Source organism: Chlorocebus sabaeus, chromosome 20, assembly GCF_047675955.1.
Source record: "Chlorocebus sabaeus isolate Y175 chromosome 20, mChlSab1.0.hap1, whole genome shotgun sequence".
In the NCBI taxonomy this organism is placed as follows: Eukaryota; Metazoa; Chordata; class Mammalia; order Primates; family Cercopithecidae; genus Chlorocebus; species Chlorocebus sabaeus.
The window spans coordinates 92,820,459-92,834,983 of NC_132923.1; the positions used below are offsets into that span (position 1 = coordinate 92,820,459).

The window sequence follows — 14,525 nt, forward strand, 5'->3', positions numbered from 1 at the left end:
CCTGAGCCTCCCAAAGTGCTGAGATTACAGGCATGAGCCACTGAACCTGGCTGCAGAGGCCGCTTTCCACTTGGAAATGGTCTAGCTTCTTGCCATTCAGAGAGGGGTTCCGTGAACCAGCAGCAAGGACCGCATCAGGGAGCTTGTTAGAAATGCAGTATCCCTGGTCCCTCCCTGGGACCTACTAAACCAGAATCTGCATTTAGTAAGAGTCCCCAGTGTGCACACTAAAGTTTAAGAAGCACTGTTCTATAAAAAATTTAAAAAGAAAAAAATGGAAAATATAAGTAAATCAATGCATTGTGTGGAAACTTGAAAATATATATGCAAAATATTTTTACAATAAGATTATAAAGGAAAAGAAATAATGAAAAAGAAGCACTGCTCTAACAAGTGGCATGGCTGAAGCAGCGGCCACTCGCCTTTCCCAGGCCACACTGCTGTTTCTGTCCCTCTGCATTGATGCATTTCCTCTGGCCATCCTGTCTGTCAAATTCAGGAAAAGACGCCAGGAGACTGGCATCATGAAAACTTCAGGTTATGCTTTGTGGTGTTTTTTTTTAATCCTTTATAAGCACCATTCATTTTAAAAACTTTTAATGTTTTTAAAACATTTCACCACCACCCACTTCAAAAATTAGAATTTACCCAGCACTCGAAAAGCAGCCCCTCATCCATACTAGACTTCCCTCAGGTCACACACCCCATTCTATGTCTAGAGGTAAGCACGATGTTGAATTTTATGTTGGCTACTTGCTTGTTTTCCATTTCACCACTTATATACACATCTCTCAACAATATAGTTTCATTTGGCTTGTTTTCTGACTTACTTTTTTCTTTTTCTCTAGGGACAGACAGTAGACAGGGTCTCCCTCTGTCATGTCATGGCTCGCTGCAGCCTTGAACTCCTGGCTCAAGTAATCCACACACCTCAGCCTCCTGAGTAGCTAGGGCTCCAGGCATGCTCCACCATACCTGACTAATTTTATTTTAAATTTTTGTATAGACAGAGTTTGGCTATGTTGCTTAGGATTTTTTTTTTTACATTTATATAAATGGAGTAATTTGTATCTTGCTTCATATACTGAATCTATAAGATTCATAGTGCTGTAGTTCAGTCATTCCCATTGTTGAATAGTTTCCATCGTATGAATATATCACAATATATTTCTCAATTATGCTATTGATGAACAATAGGGTTGTTGGATTATTGTAAAAATGCTGCTATGCCGCTCCTACACGAGTGGGCCCAGTGCCCGCATCAGCTCTTCGAGCTTCTCCTGAGTGGGCAGCAGCAGCTTCTGGAGTGACCTGGGCAGAGGCTATGGTGGGACCAGCGGCATGGGAGGCATCACCGTCGTCACAGTCAACCAGAGCCTGCTGAGCCCCCTTAACCTCCATGGAGGTGAACCCCAACATCCAGGCCGTGCGTACCCAGGAGAAGGAGCAGATCAAGACCCTCAACAAGTTTGCCTCCTTCATCGACAGGATACGGTTCCTGGGGCAGCAGAACAAGATGCTGGAGACCAAGTGGAGCCTCCTGCAGCAGCAGCAGCAGACGACTCAGAGCAACATGGACAACATGTTTGAGAGCTACATCAATAACCTTAGGCGGCGCTGGAGACTCTGGGCCAGGAGAAGCTGAAGCTGGAGGCGGGGCTTGGCAACATGCAGGGGCTGGTGGAGGACTTCAAGAGCAAGTAGGAGGATGAGATCAATAAGCCTACAGAGATGGAGAATGAATTTGTCCTCATCAAGAAGGACGTGAATGAAGCTTACATTAACAAGGTAGTGCTGGAGTCTCGCCTGGAAGGGCTGACTGACAAGATCAGCTTCCTCAGGCCACTGTGTGAAGAGGAGATCCGGGAGCTGCAGTCCCAGATCTCGGCCATGGCTGTGGTGCTGTCCATGGAGAACAGCTGCTCCCGGAACACGGACAGCATCATCGCTGAGGTCAAGGCGCAGTACAAGATCACCAACGGCAGCTGGGCTAAGGCTGAAAGCATGTACCAGATCAAGTATGAGGAGCTGCAGACGCTGTCTGGGAAGGACTGGGATGAGGTGCAGCATACAAAGACTGAGATCTCCGGGATAAACCAGAACATCAGTGAGCCCCAGGCTGCGACTGAGGGCCTCAAGGGCCAGAGGGCTTCCCTGGAGGCCGCCACGGCAGAGGCCAAGCAGCCGGAGGAGCTGACAGTTAAGGATGCCAACGCCAAGCTCTCCAAGCTGCAGGCCGCCCAGCAGCGGCCAAGCAGGACATGGCGCGGCAGCTGCGTGAGTACCAGGAGCTGATGAACGTCAAGGTGGCCCTGGACATCGAGATCGCCACCTACAGGAAGCTGCTGGAGGGCGAGGAGAGCCGGCTGGAGTTTGCGATGCAGAACATGAGTATCCATAGGAAGACGACCAGCGGCTATGCAGGTGCGCTGAGCTCGGCCTGTGGGGGCCTCACCAGCCCCGGCCTCAACTACGGCCTGGGCTCCAGCTTTGACTTTGGCATGGGCTCCAGCTCCTTCAGCCGCACCAGCTCCACAAGGGCCGTGATTGTGAAGAAGATCGAGACCTGCAACAGAAAGCTGGTGTCCGAGTCTTCTAACGTCCTGCCCAAGTGAACAGCCACGGCAGCCCCTCCCGGCCTGACCCTCCTGCGGCTGCCCCAGAGCCCAGGAGGGAGGCTGCTGTGCACGGGAGCATGGGGAACAGGAGACCCACCTGAGGCTCAGCCCTAGCCTTCAGCCCACCTGCAGGGAGTTTACTGCCTGGGGATACCCCCCTTGTCCATGTCTCCAGCTACAAAACAATTCAATTGTGCTTTTCTTTTCTTCTTCTTCTTCTTCTTCTTTTTTTTTTTTTTTTTTTTTTTTTTTGTCCAAAATAAAACCTCAGCTAGCTTTGCAAAAAAAAAAAAAAAAAAAAAAAGTGCTGCTATGATTGGTCTCATATAAATGTTCTGGCAAATATGCCACAAATCCTCTAGGGAAGTGATCTCAAATTATTTTTCCCATTTACCTGTAAAAGACTGTTTGTGTCCTTCCACACATGTAAATAAATAAGCTATTTATATTATATATATGTGTGTGTGTGTGTGTGTGTGTGTGTGTGTGTGTGTGTGTGTATAAGAGACAAGATAACAAGCAGCATTTTTTATGGCAGTTTTAGGTTCACAGAAAAATTGAATAGAAAGTACAGAAAGTTTCCAAGCACCCCTCTGACCACACATGCACAGCTATTCCCACTACCAACACCCTGCGCCAGAATGTGCATTTGTTACTATCAAGGAACTTACACTGACACATCATTATCACCCAAAGTCTACAGTTTCCATTAGGATTCACTCCCGGTATTCGTGCTATGACTTTCTTTCTTTCTTTTTCTTTCTTTCTTTTTTTTTTTTTTTTGTGATGGAGTTTTGCTCTTGTTGCCCAGGTTGGAGTGCAATGGCAGGATCTCAGCTCACTGCAACCTCCACCTCCTGGGTTCAAGCAATTCTCCTGCCTCAGCCTCCTGAGTAGCTAGGATTACAGGTGCCCACCACCACACCTGGTTAATTTTTGTATTTTTAGTAGAGATGGGGTTTCACCATTGTTGGCCAGGCTGGTCTCGAACTCCTGACCTCAAGTGATCCACCCGCCTCAGCCTCCAAAACTGCTGGGATTATGGGTGTGAGTCACCGTGCCGTCTAAAGTGGGTTTTTTGTGAGAATATATAGTTGGATCTTGTTTGTAGGAATATATATTGGGTGTTGTTTTTTGATCTACTCTGAAAATATTTTCATCAATATATTTAGACCATTGACATTTAAAGTGATTATTGATATAGCTGGATTAATATCTACCATGTTTGTTTCCTATTCATTGCCCTCCCTCTTTGTTCCCATTGTGACTTCTACTCTTTTTTTTTTTTTTTTGAGACAGGGTCTCTATTGCCCAGGCTGGAGTGTAGTAGCACGATCACCGCTCACTGCAGCCTCTACCTCATGGTCCAGGTGATCCTCCCACCTCAGTCACCTGAGCAGCTGGGACTACAGGTATATGCATGCCATTATGCCTGGCTAATTTTTGTGGTTGTTGATTTTTTTTTTTTTTTTTTTTTTTGGAGAAACAGGGTTTCACTACATTGCCTAGGCTGGTCTCAAACTCCTGGGCTCAAGTGATCTGCCTGCCTCAGCCTCCCAAAGTGCTGGGATTACAGGCATGAGCCACCGTGCCTGGCTGCATTTTGTGGTTTTAACTGAGCATTTTATATGATTCATTTTTCTTAAAATATCAAGAAAAATAGTAACTTTATGGTGGAGAAATTTGTGATCAAAGTTAACATCACCAGTAAAAAGACAAATAGATACCATGTGTCTCTTGACATGATCATTGAGAAGGGCACAACGTCATTTATCTGGTATTCCTGCCAAAAAATGCATAACTCGAATTAATCATGAGGAAATATCAAACAAACCCAAATTAAAGGACATTCTACAAAGTAACATGACTGTACTCTTCAAAATGTCGAGGTCATAAAAGATAAGGAAAGACGGAGGAACTGTTTCAGTCATACAGAAGGCTTGACATGTAACAACTGAAGGTAACTCATGGTCCTAGATTTTCTTTGCCTATAATGAATGTTATCAGGACAATTAGAAAAATTTGAATAACACCGTTTAGTATAAATATCAGCATTAGTTTCCTAATTATGATGTTTGTATTGTGGTTCTGTAACAGAATGGCCTTGTTTTTAGGAAACCTACTCTGTACTTTGGGATAAAGAGATAGGTAGGTATGTAGATACAGCAAATATGGTAAAAGGCTAACATCTGAGGAATCTGAGTGAGGGTATACAGGAATTCTTTGTAGTATTCTTGGAAACTTTCTGTAAATCTGAAATTATTTCAAAAAAAAACGTTAAAAAATTCTGAAGGTACTTAGAGTCCTAGTATTTAGATGGTAATAGAGAAGAGTGTTATAGTAGTTGTTTTTAAATGTCAATATTTGTAGTACTCCAGAAGTTATATCCTTTGCAACTATTCAATTTACAGTGAAAATGTTAGATATCAACCTAAAAATGTGAGAGTTTTTAGGGCAGTAAAATTATTCTGTATACTACAATGGTGGATACATGTCATTATACTTTTGTCTAAAGTCATAGAATGAGCTGGGCGTGGTGGCTCACGCCTGTAATCCCAGCAACTCGGAGGCTGAGACACAAGAATCGGCTAGACCCAGGAGGCAGAAGTTGCAGTGAGTGGAGATTGCGCCACTGCACTCCAGCCTCGGTGACAGAGTGAGACTCTGTCTCAAAAAAACAAAAACAAAAAACAGCCAAGTGCGGTGGCTCAAACCTATAAAAGTTACTTGAATTAGTTCTTTTCTTTTTTCCTCCAGTGTGGTTATGTTATTCATCTGAAATACATTTTGTTTCATTTATTTCTTTATATTCCATCATAGGTTCCCCCCATTCTTAGATTTTTACTTGTTTTTGTTTCAATTTATAAAACATATAAATTAGCATGGTTCTAAAACTCAGCTGTACAAAAAGGTCCACTCAGCAAAGCGTCTCTCCTGTTTCCCATCCTCTGTACCTCACTTCCGTTCCTACATTCTTTCTACCCCGTCCCACCCAGTACGGATCACCAGGGTTCGTTCTTTCTTTCTTTCTTTCTTTCTTTCTTTCTTTCTTTCTTTCTTTCTTTCTTTCTTTCTTTCTTTCTTTCTTTCTTTCTTTCTCTCCTTCCTTCCTTCCTTTCTCTCTCTTTCTTTCTTTCTCTCCTTCCTTCCTTCCTTTCTCTCTCTTTCTTTCTTTTTCTTTTTCTCTTCCTTTCTTTCTTCCTTTCTTTCTTTTTTGAGACAGAGTCTCACTCTGTTACCCAGGCTAGAGTTCAGTGTCGTGTTCTCGGCTCACTACAGTCTCTGCCTCCCAGGTTCCCTGCCTCAGCCTCTTGAGTAGCTGGGATGACAGGCACACACCAGCATGCCAGGCTAAATTTTTGTGTGTGTGTGTATTTTTAGTAGAGATGGGGTCTCACCATGTTGCCCAGGCTGGTCTTGAACTACTGACTCAAGTGATCCGCCCGCCTTGGCCTCCCAAAGTGCTGAGATTACAGGTGTGAGCCACCACGCTCAGCCTAGTCTCCCTTCCTCCCTCCCTTCCTTCCCTCCCTCCCTCCCTCCTTCTCTCTTTCTCTCTTTCTCTTCCTTCCTTCCTTCCTTCCTTCCTTCCTTCCTTCCTTCCTTCCTTCCTTCCTTCCTTCCTTTCTTTTTTCTTTCTTAGACAGAGTCTCACTCTGTCACCCAGGCTGAAGTCCAGTGGTACAATCTTGGCTCACCACAACCTCTGCCACCCGGGTTCAAGTTATTCTCCTGCCTCAGCCTCCCAAGTAACTGGGACTACAGGCGTGCATCACCACACCCAGCTAATTTTTCTATTTTTAGTAGAGACAGGGTTTAACTGTGTTGGCCAGGCTGGTCTCAAACTCCTGACTTCAGGTGATTCGCCCGCCTTGGCCTCCCAAAGTGCTGGGTTTACAGATGTGAGTCACCGTGCCCGGCCCGTCTCACTTATTTCTGGTCTCTCTATTTTGTTATTTTTGCACAAATGAGTAGGTATATGCATATTTTCTTTATAAAAATATTTATCTATTTATTTATTTTGGAGACTGTCTTGCTCTGCCACCCAGGCAGGAGTGTAGCGGCATGATCACAGTTCACTGCAGCCTCAACCTCTTGGGCTCAAGTGATCCTCCCACTTAGCCTCCCATGTAGCTGGGACCACAGGTGTGAGCCACCCTGCCTGACTAATTTTTTTATTGTTTGTGGAGACGGGATTTGATTGTGTTGCCCAGGCTGGTCTCGAACTCCTGGACTCAAGCAATCCTCCAGCCTCAGTCTCCTAAAGTGCTGGGATTACAGGTGTGAGCCACCTTGCCTGGCCCACATTTTCTTGTTTTCTCTTTCTCACACAAAAGGTGGCATATTCCAGCTACTCTTCTGCACTTTGCTTTTTTCATGTAGCACTGGATATTGGTTGACTGGCACAGTGGCTCATGGTTGTAATCCCAACACCTTGGGAGGCCAAGACTGGCGGATCACTTGAAGCCAGGAGTTTGAGACCAGCCTGGGCAACATGGTGAGACCCTGTCTCAAATAAAAATACTAATAAGTTAAAGTGAATAAAACCTAAAACCTGTTAGAAATATGAGTAAAAGACATGAACAAATACATCACAAAAAAAGATTTTAAAATAACCTTAAACATGTGAAAAAATGTTCAGCCTCACTCGTAATAAGAGAAATGCAAAGAAAATCTACTCTGAGATACCAGTTCTCACCCACTAGATTAGTAAAAATTAAAAATCATGACACATTCTGATGGTGAGGCTGTAGGGAAATGCATATTCATACATGGCTGGTGGGAAGGCAGATTGGTACAACTCTTACAGAGGGGGATTTAGAATACTTATCAAAACTACATATGCATTTGGCTGGGCGTGGTGGCTTACGCCTGTAATCCCAGCACTCTGGGAAGCTGAGGCGGGTGGATCACTTAAGGTCAGTGGTTCGAGACCAGCCTGACCAACATGGCAAAACCCAGTCTCTACTAAAAATACAAAAAATAACCGGGTGTGGTGGTGTGTGCCTGTAGTCCCAGCTACTCAGGAAGCTGGGGCAGGAGAATCACTTGAACCCAGGAGCAGAGGTTGCAGTGAGCTGAGATCATCCCATGGCATTCCAGTCTGGGTGGCAGAGGAAGACCCCGCCTCAAAACAAAACAAAACAAACACACACACACACACACACACACACACAAAGCAAAAAACCCAATATATACTGGAAATAACAACTATTCATATGGATTTCTTACAGTTTCATGGTACTCATTTGTATGACTTTACCATAGCTTATTCCATCACTTTCCTGGCTATGGCAGTTAGATTGCTTTCAATATTTAGGAGTTACCAGCAGTGCTGCAGTGAATAACCATGTACATGTTTTTGTGTTGCAGAGGCATGTCTTCTAGAAATGGGAAGATAGATCAAGAAGTAAATGCATATGTCATTTTTTTGTTTTTGTTTTTTTAGTTTTATTTTTTTGAAACAGGGTCTCATGCTATCACCCGGGCTGGAGTGCAGTGGCACAATCACAGTGTACCACAGCCTCAAATTCCCAAGCTCAGGTGATCCTCCTGCCTCAGCCTCCCAAGTAGCTGGGACTACAGCCATGGTCACCACGTCCAGCAAATTTTTTTGGTAGTTTTTGTAGAGATGGGGTTTTGCCATGTTGCCCAGACTGGTCTCAAACGCCTGAACTCGAGTGATTCACCCTCCTCAGCCTCCCAAAGAGCTGGGATTACAGGAGTAAGCCACCACGCCCAGCCAAATGCATATGTAGTTTTGATAAGTATTCTAAATCCCCCTCTGTAAGAGTTGTACCAATCTGCCTTCCCACCAGCCATGTATGAGTATGTATTTCCCCACAGCCTCGCCATCAGAATGTGTCATGATTTTTAATTTTTACCAATCTAGTGGGTGAGAACTGGTATCTCAGAGTAGATTTTCTTTGCATTTCTTATTATGAGTGAGGTTGAAAGTTTTTTCACATTTAAGGTTATTATATATATATATGTTTGTTTGTTTTGTTTTGTTTCGTTTTCTGAGACGGAGTTTTACTCTTGTTGCCTAGGCTGGAGTGCAATGGCACGATCTCGGCTCACTGCAACCTCCACCTCCCAGGTTCACTGCCTCAGCCTCCCGAGTAGCTGGGATTACAGGCATGTGCCACCATGCCCAGCTAATTTTTGTATTTTTAGTAGAGACAAGGTTTTGCCACATTGGCCAGGCAGGCCTCAAACTCCGGACCTCAGGTGATCTGCCCACCTCAGCCTCCCAAAGTGTTAGGATTACAGGGGTAAGCCACCACACCCAGCCTTCATATCTTTTTTGTGATGTGTTTGTTTATATCTTTTACCTATATTCTAACAGATTTTTGGCCTTACTCACTTTAATTTTTTTTTGAGGCAGGGTCTCACTATATTGCCCAGTCTGCAGTGCAGTGGTGCAATCTTGGCTCACTGCAACCTCTGCCTATAGGGCTCAAGCAATCCTCCCACCTCAGCATCCCAAGTAGTTGGGAATACAGGTGCATGCCACCAAGCCCAGCTAATTTTTGTATTTTTTGTAGAGCTGGGGTTTCACCATGCTGCTCAGGCTTATCCCTAACTCCTGAGCTCAAGTTATCCACCCACCTTGGCCTCCCAAAGTGCTGGGATTACAGCTGTGAGCCACTGCACCCAGCCCACTTTTTTTTTTTTTTTTAAATAAAAGATGCATATACTTCTTTTTTTTTTTTTTTTTTTTTTTTTTTTTTTTTTTTTTTGTAGACAGAGTCTCACTCTGTCACCCAGGCTGGAGTGCAGTGATATGATCTCGGCTCACTGTAACCTCCACTTCCTGGGATCAGGTGATTCTCCTGCCTCAGCCTCCCAAGTAGCTGGGATTACAAGTGTGCGCCACTACAGCTGGCTAATTTTTGTATTTTTAGTAGAGACAGGGTTTCACCATGCTAGCCAGGCTGGTCTCTAACTCCTGACCTAGTGATCTGCCCACCTCAGCCTCCCAAAGTGCCAAGATTACAGGCGTGAGCCACTGCGCCCAGCCTAAAAGATGCATGTACTTTTTTAAAGGAAGTTAATAATAACTACCACTTAAACATTTCTTCTTTAATTCATTTTCACTTCATTTTAAATGAAAATTCATATAAAATTTCAGATTCAGTAAATTATTCCTATAAACTTAAAATAACTATTTCCAACTTAAGCATATTAAACATTTCATTATCAAAGGAAAACATTTTAAGGGTGGGTAAGGGTTGGAAATTTTCGTATTGGGTACAATGTTCACTCTTTGGGTGATGGGTATAATAGAAGCCCAGTCCCCATCATTGCACAATACACCTATGTAACAACCTGCACATGTACCCCAGAATCTAAAATAAAACAAAATAGGCTGGGCACAGTGGCTCATCCCCATAATCCCAGCACTTTGGGAGACTGAGGCAGGTGGATCACCTGAGGTCAGGAGTTCGAGACCAGGCTGGCCAACATGGTGAAACCCCATCTCTACTAAAAATACACACACACACACACACACACACACACACAAAAGTAGCAGGGTGTGGTGGCGGGCGCCCATAATTCCAGCTACTTGGGAGGCTGAGGCAGGAGAATTGCTTGAACCCGGGAGGTGGAGGTTACAGTGAGCTGAGATTGCAACATTGCACTCCATCCAGCCCGGGCAACAGAGCAAGACTCTGTCTCAATAAATAAATAAATAAACAAACAAACAAACAAACAAATAAATAATAAAATAACATTTCGCCATTTTGACCAATAATAATAATAATAATAAAACATGTAAAAATGGTTGGAAGGCCAGGCACGGTGGCTCACACCTGTTATTGCAGCACTTTGGGAGGTCGAGGCAGGTGGATCACTTGAGCCCAGGGGCTCAAGATGAACCTGGGCAACATGATGAAACCCCATCTCTACAAAAAATACAAAAAGTAGTCGGGTGTGGTGGCATACACCTGTAGTCCCAGCGACTCGTGGGGCTGAGGTGGGAGGATGAATGGCTTGAGCCAGGGAGGTGGAGGTTGCAGTGAGCCAAGATCATGCCACTGCACTCCAGCCTGGGCAACAGAACAGAGCCAGACCCTGTCTCAAAAAAAAAAGAAGAAAAAAGAAAGGTTGGAAAAGAAGAATTGGAAGGGAATGAATGATCACTAAAAACTCCAACACTCATGCAGTGCAGTGACGAAAGTTCTTCAGAGCAAACTAGAACTAGTCATTCCTTCAAATAATAGCACATCTTATATATATATATAAGAGAGAAATTGTAAAAACAAACTAAATGAAAACCACACACATATACACTTATTTGCTGAATAGCAATGTTCTATTCTTCATTTAATCACAAAAGGCCTCAAAAGAAAGCCTGCAGACTTAACCAATCCCCTCTGCCAATGTCTATTGTGCCTTCTTTACAGCCAGACTTGCTGAATTCTCCCAATATTGGGGAGATCCTCTGCCAATGTTGCTGTCAATCACAGTCAAGTTACTGACACTACAGTGTAAGGCTATTAAGCCTTCTAATACTTTGGCAAAGAATAGTACCAATGAGATAAAGTTGCACATAGTTACCAAGGCAACTGGCAATTTTGATAACATAATTTTTGTTTGTTTGTTTTTAAGACTTATGTTTGGCACACACAGGTTATAACTGTGACTACCTTGATTCATCAATCTACGTAATTGCTCTGCGTTAGTTTAGTCTATGCATGGTACTTCAATATAATCAGATGCTGCAACATTTCATTTAAAACTCTGAGCCAGTGTGAGTAACTTACATTCAAAAAACAAAACAAAACAAAAACTGTGACCTGGGCCAGGCGTGGTAGCTCACACTTGTAATCCCAGCACTTTGGGAGGCCAAAGCAGGCGGATCACTTGAGGTCAGGAGTTTGAGACCAGCCTGGCCAACATGGCTAAACCCCTTCTCTACCAAAAATACAAACATTAGCTGGGCATGGTTGTGGGTGCCTGTAATGCTAGCTACTCAAGAGGCTGAGGCACAAGAATCGCTTGAACTCAGGAGGCAGAGGTTGCAGTGAGCCGAGACGGTGCCACTGCACTCCAGCCTGGGCAACAGAGGGAAACTCTGTCTCAAAAAAAAAAAAAAAAAAAAAAAAGGGACTGGGCATAAGAGGTCACACCTATAATCCCAGCAACTAGGGAGGCTGAGGAGGAAGAATCGCTTGAGCTTAAGAATTAGGGGGCCCAGTGAGCTATGATGATGCCATTGCACTCCAACCTGGGTGCAGAGTTTGTTTTGAGACCCCTACTCAAAACAAACAAACAGAAACTCTGGTTATCTGTCACAACTAAAATTCAGAACTGATTTGCTTGAGCAAGTAAAATACATAAGATAATGCTATCTTGTCAGGTTCTCAAACCCCAATATTGAAATCACAGGAATGTCAATAGGAAAATGCACAAAATAAATAAAAGGATGACATATCTTAATTATTCTAAAACTTATTTGTGGCTTAAAAATGTAATCCAGCATTATTAATTAGAGAGGTTTTGAAGTGCTTTTTTTTTTCTTTTTCTAGACAGAGTCTCCTTCTATCAGACTGCAATGCCGTGTCATGATCACGGCTTATAGCAGCCTCTACCTCAAAAGATCCTCCCACCTCAGCCTCCCAAGTAGCTGGGACTACAGATATGCGCCACCACACCAACTAATTTTTAGATTTTTCTGTAGAAATAAGGGCTCCCTATGTTGCCCAGGCTAGTCCCAAACTCCTCAGCTCAAGTGAGCCTCCTGCCTTGGCCTCCCAAAGTGCTGGGATTACAAGTGTGAACCACTGCACAGGGCCTGAAGTATGTTTTTTTTTGAAACGGAGTTTCACTCTTGTAGCCCAGGCTGGAGTGCAATGGTGCGATCTCGGCTCACTACAACCTCCACCTCCCGGGTCCAAGCAATTCTCTTGCCACACTCTCCTGAGTAGCTGGAATTACAGGTGTGTGCCACCATGCCCAGCTAATTGTTTGTATTTTTAGTAGAGATGGAATTTCATCACATTGGCCAGGCTGGTCTCAAATTCCTGACCTCAAGTGATCCACACGCCTTGGTCTCCCAAAGTGCTGGGATTACACGTGTGAGCCACTGCGCCTGGCCCTGAAGTATGTTTTGATTACCAATAGAGCTAGTTCTGTGTCATACCTTTTTTTTCAATAGCACTTCCGAGTTTGTTTTTGCATGTTTATTTTTCCATATGAACTCTAGTATCAAATTGTTGGCATTTTGAGGGATTACAATTAAATTTATAAACTAATTTAGGAAGAACTAATATTTTAATATGTCAATCATCTAATCAAAAAATAAGTAGGGCATAGTAGCTCACCCCTGTAATCCCAGAACTTTGGGAAGCCAAGACAGGCAGATCACTTGAGGCCAGGAGTTTGAGATCAGCCTGGGCAACAAGGTGAAACCCTGTCTCTACTAAAAACACAAAAAACTAGCTGAGCCTGTGGTTCATGCCTGTAATCCCAGATACTTGGGAGGCTGAGGCACAAGAATTACTTGAATCTGGGAGGCAGAAGTTACAGTAAGTCGAGATTGTGCCGCTGCACTCCAGTCTGGGTGACAGAGCAAGACTCTGTCTCAAAAGAAAAAAAAATTTTTTTTAAAGGGATATCTTTCCATTTGCTTGTGTCTACGTTTGTATTTTTCAGGAAGTATTCAAATATTCCTCATATAGAATTTGCACATTTCTTGTTAAGTTTGTTCCTAAGTGTTTTATCTTCTTTACCGTTATTATAAGTGTATTTTTCCTCTACCATTATATTCACTAACAGATTATTGTTTATATACCTGAAGGTTATTTGTTTCTGCCTAGTATAATTTTGTATTCATATCTTATTGAGTTCTTTTACTGAATAAGTTAGTTTTATTATTAATTTTCTAAGGTTTTCCAGGAATAGAGTTATATCAAATGCAAATAGAAGTAGTTTTACTGTTTTACTTCTAATTCTTAAGCCTACAATTGATTTCTCTTGTCTAATTGCATAGGCTAAAATAGTATTAGCCTATGTTAATAGTAATGGAGTTAGTGAGTAATCTTGCCTTGTTCCCGAACTTAGTAGAAATGTCTTTGATGTTTCTCCATTAAAATACTGGCTTAAGAATTAAGGTAGATACAATTTATCTTATTAAGAAGTATCCATCAGAACGTCTACTTCTGGCTTTAATGGAATAACTGTGACTATGAGGGAGGAGAATAGGGAATTAGGGTAACCAAGGGTTAAGATATAAGCAAAAGAACAGCAGGTGCAGCCAATTCTAGGCAAGATTAGGCAATACACAGGCCACATCCTCACTCCCCTGATAACAGGACAGAAGCCTCCACTTCGGCCTCTGATTGGTCATGGGCCAGTCCTTCATTGTTACCAAATTCTTTTAGCCTAATAAAAACCCTAAAGAACATTGTAACTGGGGCTCTTGAGCCACTTGCTTGAGCCTGCTCCCACTCTGTGGAGTGTACTTACACGTCAATAAATCTGTGCTTTCATTGCTTCTTTCCTTGTTTCATTCTTTTGTTGCTTTGTTTGTGCATTTTGTTCAATTATTTGTTCAACGCACCAAGAACGTGGACAAGTCACAGTCAAGACCTTCCATCTGGTAACAACCAGATATGACCTTCTTCCATAAACAACTAGAAAACTGGACAAAATCTCTTTTGCAATTGTTTTCAGTCATTGAAAATAGGCAGCATAAGACTGTGATCCCTACGAGAAAGGAAACAAACTTGGCAAGCACTTTGATGGTTTCTACTTTCTAAAGGCAAGGAAGGCATATCAAAGAAGAATGTGATGGTTAAGAAGGATAAAAAGACTGAGGTAAATGAAATTTGTAAGACAAAGTACTAGAGAGGAGGAAGTGTCTAGAACAGTACTTATCACACTTTTTTTTTTTAGACA

At 43.0% G+C, this 14,525-nt stretch overlaps 1 pseudogene; it reads left to right on the forward strand.

Moving 5' to 3' along the window:
• The first annotated feature begins 1,223 nt into the window (after positions 1–1,223).
• On the forward strand, positions 1,224–2,815 carry LOC103224945 (keratin, type II cytoskeletal 8 pseudogene; annotated as a pseudogene).
• The last annotated feature ends 11,710 nt before the right edge of the window (positions 2,816–14,525 follow it).